Source organism: Empidonax traillii, unplaced genomic scaffold, assembly GCF_003031625.1.
Source record: "Empidonax traillii isolate 1590-97213 ecotype Southwest subspecies unplaced genomic scaffold, ASM303162v1 scaffold270:size1067046, whole genome shotgun sequence".
Taxonomy (NCBI): Eukaryota; Metazoa; Chordata; class Aves; order Passeriformes; family Tyrannidae; genus Empidonax; species Empidonax traillii.
In genome coordinates, this window is record NW_020955463.1 from 1,055,903 (window position 1) to 1,067,102 (window position 11,200).

At 43.0% G+C, this 11,200-nt stretch overlaps 1 protein-coding gene across 1 annotated transcript in view; it reads right to left on the reverse strand.

Moving 5' to 3' along the window:
- Positions 1–10,996, reverse strand: part of LOC114060305 (highly reducing polyketide synthase GPY1-like) — a 28,794-nt gene extending 17,798 nt beyond the window's left edge. Inside the window, exons 1-3 of the mRNA XM_027889713.1 lie at positions 10,958–10,996; positions 9,660–9,790; positions 8,491–8,552 (exon numbers count right to left, since the gene is read on the reverse strand). The gene's annotated coding sequence lies outside the window, so the exon portion shown is untranslated. The remainder of the gene's footprint in view (positions 1–8,490; positions 8,553–9,659; positions 9,791–10,957) is intronic.
- Between the last annotated feature and the right edge of the window lie 204 nt (positions 10,997–11,200).

An 11,200-nucleotide genomic window follows, 5' to 3' on the forward strand; every position in this document is an offset into this window, starting at 1 on the left:
ACTATGGAGAGTCTGGTGCCATCACTCACAGTTTGAATATGGACAAAAGCAACTATTTTCCTGATGATCAACAAGTAGAAGAGAAGACATGACATAACACGATGAAGATCTCTGCCAAATTCTCCTAAAATCTGAATGATAAAGAAAGGACAGAGCACAAGAGGATTTCTCTTAACCTCCCAGAGGTGGAATCTGGAAGCTATACACCTTGCACAAACTCTGAACATTGCTGGCCCATGAATAGGGTTCATCTCATTTAGCCTGAGTCACCTCTATGTTAGGCACATCATCTGTGCTAGCCATATAGCTTTTTTCTCAAAGGATACTAGAGAAAAAGCCTACAGTGGGAAAATCAGATCAATTTAGATGGTTACAGTTATATAAAACCACTTTCACTGACAAGAACAGTAGAAGGATAATTTCCCTGAACCTACTCAGTATTCCTTTTCATGTATGCAGGGATGCCATTACTTCTTTTTACCATACACTTAGTCTGAGATGTGTTATCTAACAAGACTTCCAGTTTCCTTTTCTGAATTACAGCTTCTCATAGAGAAATACCACATCCTGTCAAATCCCCACTTTCTCTATTCCTGATTCATGATGTTGCATTTAGCTATTTAAAAATGTTTCCCTGACAATTCCACGATTGAGTAACTGCATCTGGTATTAAGGCTTAAATTGAGGTGTGTAAGCTGTTTTGGTTTTTTTTAATGGAACCTAAATGTGCATAAATAGGTCTACCTAAAAAAAAAAGAAAAAGTAAAACTTGCCTTGAACAATTGGAAAAAGTCATGCGTAGCTTTTACAGTAAATGTAACAAGCATTTTCATAGAATGATAGAATGCCAATTTGGAAGGGACCTCAAGGATCATCTAGTCCTACCTTTCTTTGCAAAAGCACAATCTAGATCAGATGGCACAGCACTCTGTCCATCTGAATCTTAAAAATGTCCAAAATTGGGAAATTCACCACTTCCCTGGGGAGATTATTCCAATGGTTGGTTGTTCTCACTGGGAAAAATGTTCATCTTGTGTCCAACAGGAATCATCCCAGGAGTAACTTGTACCCATTATCCCTTGTCTTTTCCACTTGACTGTAAAAATCAAGTCTCTGTCTTCTTTGTAGCCACCCTTTAAACACTGGAACGTGGTGAAAAGGTCTCCCCTAAGTCTTCTTTTCTCAAGGTCAAACAAACTCTCTTCTTTCAGCCTTGCCTCGCATAGCAGGCTTCCCAGTCCTTGGATCATCTTTGTGGCCCTTCTCTGGACCCTCTCCACCCTGTCCACACCTTTTTTGTGTAATGGGGACAAAAACTGAGCACAAAATTCCAGGTGTTACCTTGCAAGTGCTGAGTAGAGTGGAATAATGACATCTTTATCACAGCTGGTGACACCCTTGTTGATTCAACCCAGGATCCTGCTGGCTTTCATTGCTGCAGCAGACTGTGCATAATATCAAACTGCTTGTCCACCAGGTCCCTTCCCCCAGAGTTTCTCCCCAACAGCTGGGTAGAGCCCAGCCTTGCTGCACTCCTGGATTATGCTTTCCTAGGTGCAAGACTTGTCTTGTCTTGCACTTGTCTTTGTTAACTTCATAAGGTTCTCAGTAGCTCACTCTTCCAACCTGTCTAGGTCTTCTTGCAGGGTGGCTCTCCATTCCAAAGTGTCCACTCCTCCACTCAGTTTGGGGGAAGCAAACCTAATCAGAGTACACTTGATCCCATCATCCAGACCATTTATGAAGATATTAAACATATTGGGCCAAATGTTAATCCCTGCGAGACTCCACTGTGACAGGTTCCCAGTTTGAAAAGGAGCTATTTGCCACCCACCACTGTGTGTAGCCTGTCAGTCAGTTCCCATCCACCACATGGACTCCTTCTCTAGGCCATAATGCATCAGTCTCTCTGGAAGGAGGCTGTGGGAAATAGTACTGAAAGTCTTGGAAAAATTCAGGCAGACAATGTCTACCACTTCATCAAGTACCACTACCAATTCATCAACTGAACAGGTTACTTTGTTGTAGAAGGCAAACAGGTTTGTCAAGCACAAAATGGTGAACCCATGCTGTTTTTTTCCAATGACATGCTTCATCTGATACCACTTGTTCCATAACTTTCCCAGGGACTGAAGTAAGACTGATGGGCCTATGATTTTCTGGAGCCTCCTTTAAGCCCTTCTTGTAGATGCAGGTGATATTAGCCTTCTTGCAGCCTTCTGGGTTGCCCCAATTTCCACAATTTCTCAAAGCTTATGGAGAGCGGCCTCACAATGACATCAGCCAGCTCTCTTAACACCCTTGGGTGAATATTGGCAGGGCCCACTGATTTGTACAGGTCAAGGTAATAGTTCACACACCAGATCTTCATTCACTGGTCATGGGTCTGTGTTCTCATCAACTGTTCTCATCAACCTGGACTTTTGCTCCCAAGGCCTGAGACCCAACAGTGCTGGCAAGGACAGAGCATTGAGACCATTGAGAACCTCTACTTTTTCAGTGTAGTTGGTGACTAATTCACCTCTCCTCGCCAATATTTTCCTTCTGTTTCTGCTTGTTGTTTACATACCTGAAGAACCCTTTCCTATGTTTTTTGGCATCTCTGGCCAATTTTAATTCAAGCTGAGCTTTTGCTTTTCTAACTCCATCTCTGCACACCCTGACAATGCTCTTGTAGTCCCCAGTGAGTATTCATTCACTTTTCCATCTCTGGTATGCATCTCCTGGTTTTGAGCAAACGCAGAAGATCACAGTTAAGCCAAGGTGGTCTCTTACTGCACCTACCTCACTTGCCTTTAGAGGAAATGAAATGTTTTTGTGCTTTCAGGACATTCTTGAAAAACTCCTAGCACTCACTAGCTCCTTTATCCTCCATGGAAGCTTCCAACATAATCCCTCTCAAGTGAGTTTTGGGTGAGCTGAAGTTTGGTCTTCTAAAATCTAAACCTTTTGTCTTAGTATTAACCCTCAGAATACATAACATGATCCCAAACCACACAATATTTTTATCACTGTAACCAAGGCTATCACTAACATTGCAATATAACAATAAAACATTACAAGGAATTACAAAGGTTTTCTTGGTTTGTGAGTAGCAAGTCCAGCAGTGCCTCATTCCTGGTTGGCATATACAGCACTTGTATAAGGAAGCAGTCCTCTGTGCATTCCAGGTACATGATGGATAATGTGAGCTGCTGTATTGTTCTTCCAACAAATCCCTGAGTAGTTGAATCACCCATAAGAGCCAGGTTCCATCGACCCCAAACTTGCTTCAGTGACTCAAATATTGCATTAGCCTTATCATCCTGGTTTGGAGGTTGGTAACAGATGCCAACTGTAAGATTGGCAGATCTTGGAGATGACCCCTCTGATCTTGATCCAGAGGTATGCTATAGCACTTCAACAGTCGCTGTAGTTGACTTCTGTATATTTAGGTTCTCCTTATCATAAAGCATGACTCTTCTTCCTCTTCTTCTCTTCCTGTCTTTATAAAACAGTCGATAGACATCTGTCATAATACTCCAGTCATGTGAATTCCCACCATGGTGAAGTCCCACCATGCTTCAGTTATTCCTGTGATATAATAACTTTCTGACTGATGCACAGAGTTCCAGTTCCTACTGGTTGTTCCCCAAGCAGCATGCACTACTAAACACACACTTGAGGTATGAGGTGGCTGTCTTCTAGTTCTCATTTGGGCAGTTAAATAAGGAAAATTTGTCACTGCTCTGGTTGGCCTGACCTATTACCCAGCTGGTTGCAATGGCATGTGTTGACACTTTGGACCCCACACTTGTAGTCCTTCACTTCAAAGTCCACCTCACCAAGTTGTCCAGCCTGCTACCAAAGATTGTCTTGCCCCTTCTAGACAGGGCAACCCTAATCCTAACCCTAACCGTTTCTGAGCAGTCTAGAGTCATCAAAGAATGTCCTACTCTCAGGCCAGTAGATGCGTGCCTCAATGCCCCTTAACGGAGAGTCACCCACTTCAAGCACTCCTCATTTCTTTTTGTGGTATCCACTGTGTGCTGTGTGCTGTGTGCTGTTGGTCTCCTTGCAGACTTTGCTCATGGGTATCTACAGCTGTTTAAGCTTCATATCTGGTTTTCGCTGTAGTGCTGGAAGGTGGGAATGAAGCAGAGTCCGACTTTCGTGGGTCACCAGGGCCAAAGATGCCTCACTCTCTGTGGTGTCTGTGAGAGGTTTATGATTCTGAAACCACTTATCTGTCTCAGCTCCTCCAATACTGTGCAGCCTTTTAACTGTTTCCTGCAACTCAGCCACCTAATGCAACGTGCCTGTGGACATCTTTTGGGGGTGCTTACCTTTACTCTGGGTTTGTGAACTCATTGCAACCTACTGTCTGTACTTAAGTCTCCTTCCTTACCAGTTCCATCTGCATGGAAGCATCAGACATCAGGGACTCTCTCTGCAGAAATGCTGGTTTTATATCTGAGGCAAGGGCCCACCATTATGGCAGAGACCTAGAGCACTTCCCTGGGCTGTGGGCTTGCAAGCAGGGTGCACAGCCCTTCTCACATGCCATTCTGCGCAAACTGCTGCGCTCAATCCCTATGCTGCAGCCTCGCAATCCCTGTTTGCCCGCTCCATCCCCATCTGCCCATCCTGGTCACAGTGCTCCCCAGAGACATTGCAATCTCCCACAGTTGCTCTTGGCAAGGCCCGAGCTGCATAAACCTCTCTTACGAGATCTGCCCCCTGTAGGCAGGAGCTCTCTGCCCTGCCTTATGTCCCCAGCATCAGGAACTCCCTGTACCCTTTGACCCACCCTCAGCCATGGGACTTACCATTGCTGCCGCTGCATGCCTCGCCGACTTTCCTTAATACTCAAGAGCAGATCATTTATACTTTCCCCAGTATTAAATTATTGAACAATTAAGATTTTTAATGCAAAAATAAATTGTGTACATTTTAATCTAGCCTGCAACCAAAACAATAATAAGCAAAACAGAAACTCTCTATTTGACAACTAAAAAATTGAGCCTGAGGCTTCGACTAACAGCTCAATAAACTCAACACCGTTTCTTTAAGAAAAGCTGTTTTTCTCCCCAGTGGCTATAAACTTGTTAGCAGCCCTCAGCTGCAGATTGGCTGTCTGTTACAAGATAACAGACAGCAAACAAGTTTGCACAGAAATTGCATCTTCTGGCCATTCACAAGGGTCTTACGCAAGTGGCGAAACAACCATATAACTGTTTAAATATACACATGTATTACTGAAGGGAGTCTCTAACTAGCCAAATGTGCAGGTTACTTTGTCAGTCTTGTAGGCAGCATTAACATATTTACCTATTTTAAGAAATTTCACATGCATTCACACACAGAAGAATGCACACACCCCCCAAAGATACATGAGATCATGAATGGCAAATGATTAATGTCAGCCAAAAGAGAGACAACTAAAGTCAAAGAATTAAATAATCCTTGCTAAAGACAAAGGAATTAAATAATCCTTGCAGGATCTCAGATACACCAAGTACACACATTCATATTTTCAATTAAAAAAAGCAATCAGTCAACATATAAATGGCCATGTAGATAACACTGCACAATAGAGAGACCTCTGGGACTGAGAAGTGGGCAGACTAAGAGACAGAGTTTCTCACTGACAAAAGAATTCCTAAGAGGTACTATGTCTTATAGGCTTCTAGCGAAGTAAACTAAGATCCACATCAGACTTTTGCACTTCAGGGTACAGTTTCAGTATTTCTTTTTAATTCTTAACAGCACTATCTCCAACACAGGGAACAACAGCCCAGGAGAAAGACTATTGGTGACTCTTCTGCCCACCAGGTCTTGTCTCCCTGACGTCTTGCTTCCCTGCAAGCATTACTAATTGGCATGTCAACAAAAGTTGTGGGAAATGCAAGTTTTCATGGAATCACAGAATGGTTCATGTTGGGAGGGACCTCTGAAGAATATGTGGTTCAACTTCCCTGCTCAAGCAGGAACACCTAAAATTAAAGCTTGTCAACTGTGAAAACTAGACAGTTGAAGTGAGGCTCCAAAACACATTAGTAATAGGAGTAGAAAAAAATTACTAATAAGTAATTCCAAGGTGTCAATACCAGCGTGCAGTGACTCTTTTATTATCTGTACTCTGTGCTGCCCTTCAACAAAGATTAATTTTGTTTTCTGGTTAAAAACATAATAAAAAGCATGTGTTCATGTACCATTAAGACAATCAGACTACATCCAAATAAAGATTTCAATATATAACTCAGGATTTACCCTTCACTTTTCCCAGTAGAGTCAGTGGGAGTCTACCAACAGAATTCAGACACTGCTGGGAATATTTGGAAATTTCTGCTGTGCCAGGGCGGGGGGGGAAATTTCTGCTGTGCTAGAGCCCAAAGTAAAAGGTATGATTATATTTGTTCCCTATACATAAAGAAGTTGGATGCAAATGGATAGAAGGTTCTGATCAAGTACAGTTAGGCAGAAGTTCCTCAAAAAATTCCAAGTTCACTGGAATGATTTTTGCTGGGATACAGTAAATTTCTTCTTAGTTTGAAAAAATGTATGGTGCTGTGTTTTGGATTTGTGCTGAAAATAATGCTGATATTTTAGTTACTGCTAAACAGTGCTTACACAGCATCAAGGTGTTCTCTGCCCCTCACACTGCTGTGCCAGCGAGCAGGCTGAAGGTGCGCTAAAGGCTGGGAGGTGACACAGCTGGAACAGCTAACCCTACCTGACCAAAGGGATATGCCATACTATAAGACATCATGCACATAAATAAAAATTAGGGGGAGGCTGGTGGCAGGGGCTACTGCTCAGGGACTGGCTGGCCATTGTACTGTTGATGGTCAGGAATTGCTTTCATTTGCAATGGTTGTCTTCCTTGGGTTTTATTTTCCTCTCTCTGTTGATTTACTCTTTTTCTTTCCCTTAAAGTTTTTGAAATGTCTTTCCAATTATTAAGCTATCTTTATCTCAACCCACAAGTTTCTTTCTCACTTTTACCCTTCCTATTGTCCCCACCATCCCACCAGCAGGAAGTGAGCTGGCAGCTGTATGGTGCTTAGTTGCCAGCTGGGGTTAAACTACAATATTCACATGGGAGAGAACCCAAAAAGGAAGTGCCCATCTCCTCACGTAAGTCTTTAAGAAAAGGCTAGTAGTAGTAACTTCTGATTTCTCCAGTAATGAGATAGACACAGTTCATCCTCACCTGTGGCAGAGGAATGAACTACTGACCAGTGTCCCTTCTGATCCTATGCTGGTCTGGCAATGGTCAAAGTCAATGCTTTTCAGGATTAGACAACAATAAAGAAATATCACTCTGTGCTAGATTTGCAGAGAGGGCAATAGAACACAAATGGCCCAACTGTTCCCACCATAATCTGAAATTGGAGGGATCAATTCCTTCTGCCAGGCAAACCTAGACTAACGTTTCTTTAAGATTGGTAAGACTCACAATACAGCCTTACAGGGACGTGCACCAGCACCCCACAGAGGTCTGCCACAGAACATAAGGACTTTGGGACAGCAGCAAGACGGGTAAGTAAAAGCCTGCATGCAGCTTTGAGATAAATAGTGAAGGGGAAGATCCAGGGGCCTCCCTGTTTATTCATGTAGCTCAGCAGGCACCCTGAAGGAAGTGGTCATGGGGTCTCAGGCAAGAGATGCAGCAATTCTGCAAGTTTGACTTTTGGTATTGCATGTAACCATGAATCCTCTTACAGCTCAGATGTCATCTGATACCAGTGCACTGGTTTTACTATATAATATACCCCATAAAACAAAAAAGCCTGTGGCTTCCCATAGTGTCAAAAGTTCACTGGCTATTTTCCCTCTCAGTCTGTGGAGGGAGCTTTTTCTGGACCAAGGCATATTTAGGGGTTTGACAGAGGCTGGGCTGAGGACTGAGGACAAGGACTCCCCCTGCTGCATTCAGAAATCACTGAGGAATCAACATTATGCTGCCTTGAAGAACTGGGTCTGTCCTACGAGGGGAAATAAACTTTCTCTTTGAAGATAAAATAAAAACATTCATAACATTCAGTGTTGATACAGTTAGTTTTAAAGTGCAAAATGTCATAACCTTGTAATTGCCTATGACCAAAACTACAGAAGTCACATAATACAGCTTCCAAAAAAGTTATTTTCCCTTCTTATATCAAAATACTGAGCAAAGTTCAAATTATTTAGGATTTCTTCTGAGAGCTGGAGAAAAGCTTCAACGTTTCAAGTGAAATGGCATATCTTGCCAACCTTTGTCATAGAAAATTAGCCTAAAAAGAATCATGAACGGATATTAATCTCCCACATATTTTCTGGAATGAGAAAAAAAAAAAAAAAACCTGAAAAACTAGAGATTAATCAAAAAGTCCCTTTGAACTTCCAAAATCACAGAGAAGATCCAACTCAGAGACAGATACTATGCTCTAAATGAAAGCATAAATAATATGATGCACACTTGACCCAGTTTTGCTTTAATGGAGAACTACCCTGCTTATCCCTCACCAGGGCTATGTTCTCTTGCATATCTTGTGCAACAAGAACTTTCAGGGAGGGCAGTCACAAAACTGAGAAAGGAAGACAGGTAATCACAGATGTTCAAGGAGTTTTTAGGAGAGGAACAACAATGCACTGCTGTGCCAAAAATAATTGCTCCTTTGGTCTGCCTGTCTCTTGAGGTTCTGTTCCACATTAATTAACAGTCCTCCCAATAAGGAAGAATTAATTGGTTTCTTGGTCTTTTGTTTATTGATTTTTTTAACTCAAGCCATTCCCTTTAAGCATGAGATCTCAACGTGATTTCAAATAGAACAGTCTGGGATGGAAGGGACCTTTAAATGTCATCTAGTCCAAGCCCTCTGCACTGACCTGACATCTTCAACATGATCTGGCAGCTCAGAATCACATTCAACATGATCTTTATTGTTTCCACAGCTGGGGCATCTAACACGCCTCTGGCAACCTGTTGCCATGTTTTAATACTTTCATTGTAAAAAATGTCTTTCTTATATCTAGTCTGAATTTACTCTCTTTTAGTTTAAAACCATTACGTCTCGTCCTATTGCTTCAGACCCTATTAAAAGGCCTGTCCCCATCTTTCTTGTAAGACTCCTTTAAGTACTGAAAAGCCACAACAAGGTCTTCCCGGAGCCTTCTCTTCTCCAGGCTGAACAACCCCAGCTCCCTCAGTCTTTCCTCACAGGGGAGTTGTTCCATCACTTTGATCTTTTTGTGGCCCTCCTCTGGACTCACTCCAACAGGTTTGTTGTTCCATCACTTTGATCTTTTTGTGGCCCTCCTCTGGACTCACTCCAACAGGTTTGTGTCTCTCCTGGGCTGACTCCAGAGTTGAGTGCAGTATTCCAGGAGGGTATCACAGATTAAGTGATGCACTTCACTCATAAGAGAGAATTACCAATATGTTTATTGATATAAACCAGCAATTTAACAAAGCCTGATACTAAATGTGACAGTGATTTAACAAAATTTAACGGCAAGTTACACATAATTTTTTACTGCATAGAGGAGAAAACTGTCAGGCAAACCCTCCTGTTGAGCCATGAGGTTCAGAAAGCACCCCCTTGCTTTCTAAACTCTTTTCTGACTTAGTCCCAATCAATCCTTTATATCCCTTAGCTATGATTTCGAAGTTCAGCATGCTATTAACCACTTACCAAGAATCTGTTGCAGCAAGGAATCTCTCAGCCATGAGCAGTAACCCTGGAAGGTGTTTCCTATTTAAGGGGACATCCTGGTATGCAGTCTGCTGCCATGCAGGACAGTCCAATGGGCCCTGGGCTGTCTGCTACTTATGGAAGATGATTAACTTATATGCCAGCCTTATTTTGTGTTGTTGCATGTTCAAATAGCCTTGAGCCGTTGAGCAAGACTTACTGCCCTTAGCCACTGAGCAAGATTTATGGCCCTTAACTATTGTGTTGTTATCTGTAAGCCAGACAAAGGCATCGTCACCACCACTAGTGGCCATTGCTCAAGCAGAAGAAGGCAGGGTGGGGAGCACACCATCACAGTGGTGCCTCACAAGGGCAGAGTAGAGGGTTAGAATCACCTCTCTTGATCTACTGACCACACTTGATGAGATATCTCTTCTTTTTATGCAGCCCAAGATACATTTGTCTTTCTGGGCTGCAAGCACATATTGCTGGCTCATGTTGGTTTCCACCCACCAGTACTCCAAAAACCTTGTTGGCAGGGCTGCTCTCAATCCCTTCATCCCTCAGTCTGTATTTGTACAGGGTTTGCCCCATCCCAGATACTTGCCCCACCCCACCTTGCACTTGGCTTTGTTGAACCTCATGAGACTCCCATGAAATCACTTCTCAATCTTGTCCAGCTTCCTCTGAATGACATCTAGTCTTTAAGGACTGTCAATTGCACCACTCAGCTTGGGTTACCTGCAAATTTGCTGAGGGTGCACTCACCCCCATTGTCTATGCCACTGATAAAGGTATTAAACAGTACTGGTCCCAGTCTGAAACACTGAGGGAAGCAGTGAATTAATTCCTTGTTTCGCTTTCCTTGTTTATGCAGCCTTTGCTTTCCCTATTAAACTGTCTTTATTTCAACCCTGAGTTTTCTAGCTCTTACCCTTCCAATTCTCTCCTGATCCTGCTGGTGCAGAAATGAGTGAGTGGCTGCCTGGGGCTTGATTTCTCAATGGGATTAAATCACAACAGTCCCTTTTGGCACCCAACATGGGGCCCAAAGAGTTTGAGATAATGACAGATCTGATTGGGGTGTACTAGACTGAATTTATATCTGTAAGTGTTGTTTAGCTAGTAATGAGCAGGCTCCTGTGCTTGCCACAGGGCTCGCTCTCCTGTCTGTACATTTGAGTCTAGTGCTTGTTAATGGCCTCTTTTTGCTTTCACTGCTTCTTGTAGTGCTGTACAGCTTATCACCTCATTGAATTGTGCCTGTGAACGTTTTGATAACAGCCATGGTGATGCACCTGGGCTGGCAGATGGCTAGTGTGTTTCTGTTCTGCTGTATTGGACAGCCTGGAAGTTCAAAGTGAGCGAGCGGCTGCGTGGTGTTTGGTTGCTGCCTGGGGTTAAACCACAACATCTGGTCAACAAAGGCAATGGAGCACTGCAGAGAGCTGACCATTGGACCAGTGCAGGAGATCACTGCACTTCCACTCCAGGTGAAAGCAATGAACATTTGAGCAATGGCCTGGGAAAGGAAGGAAAAA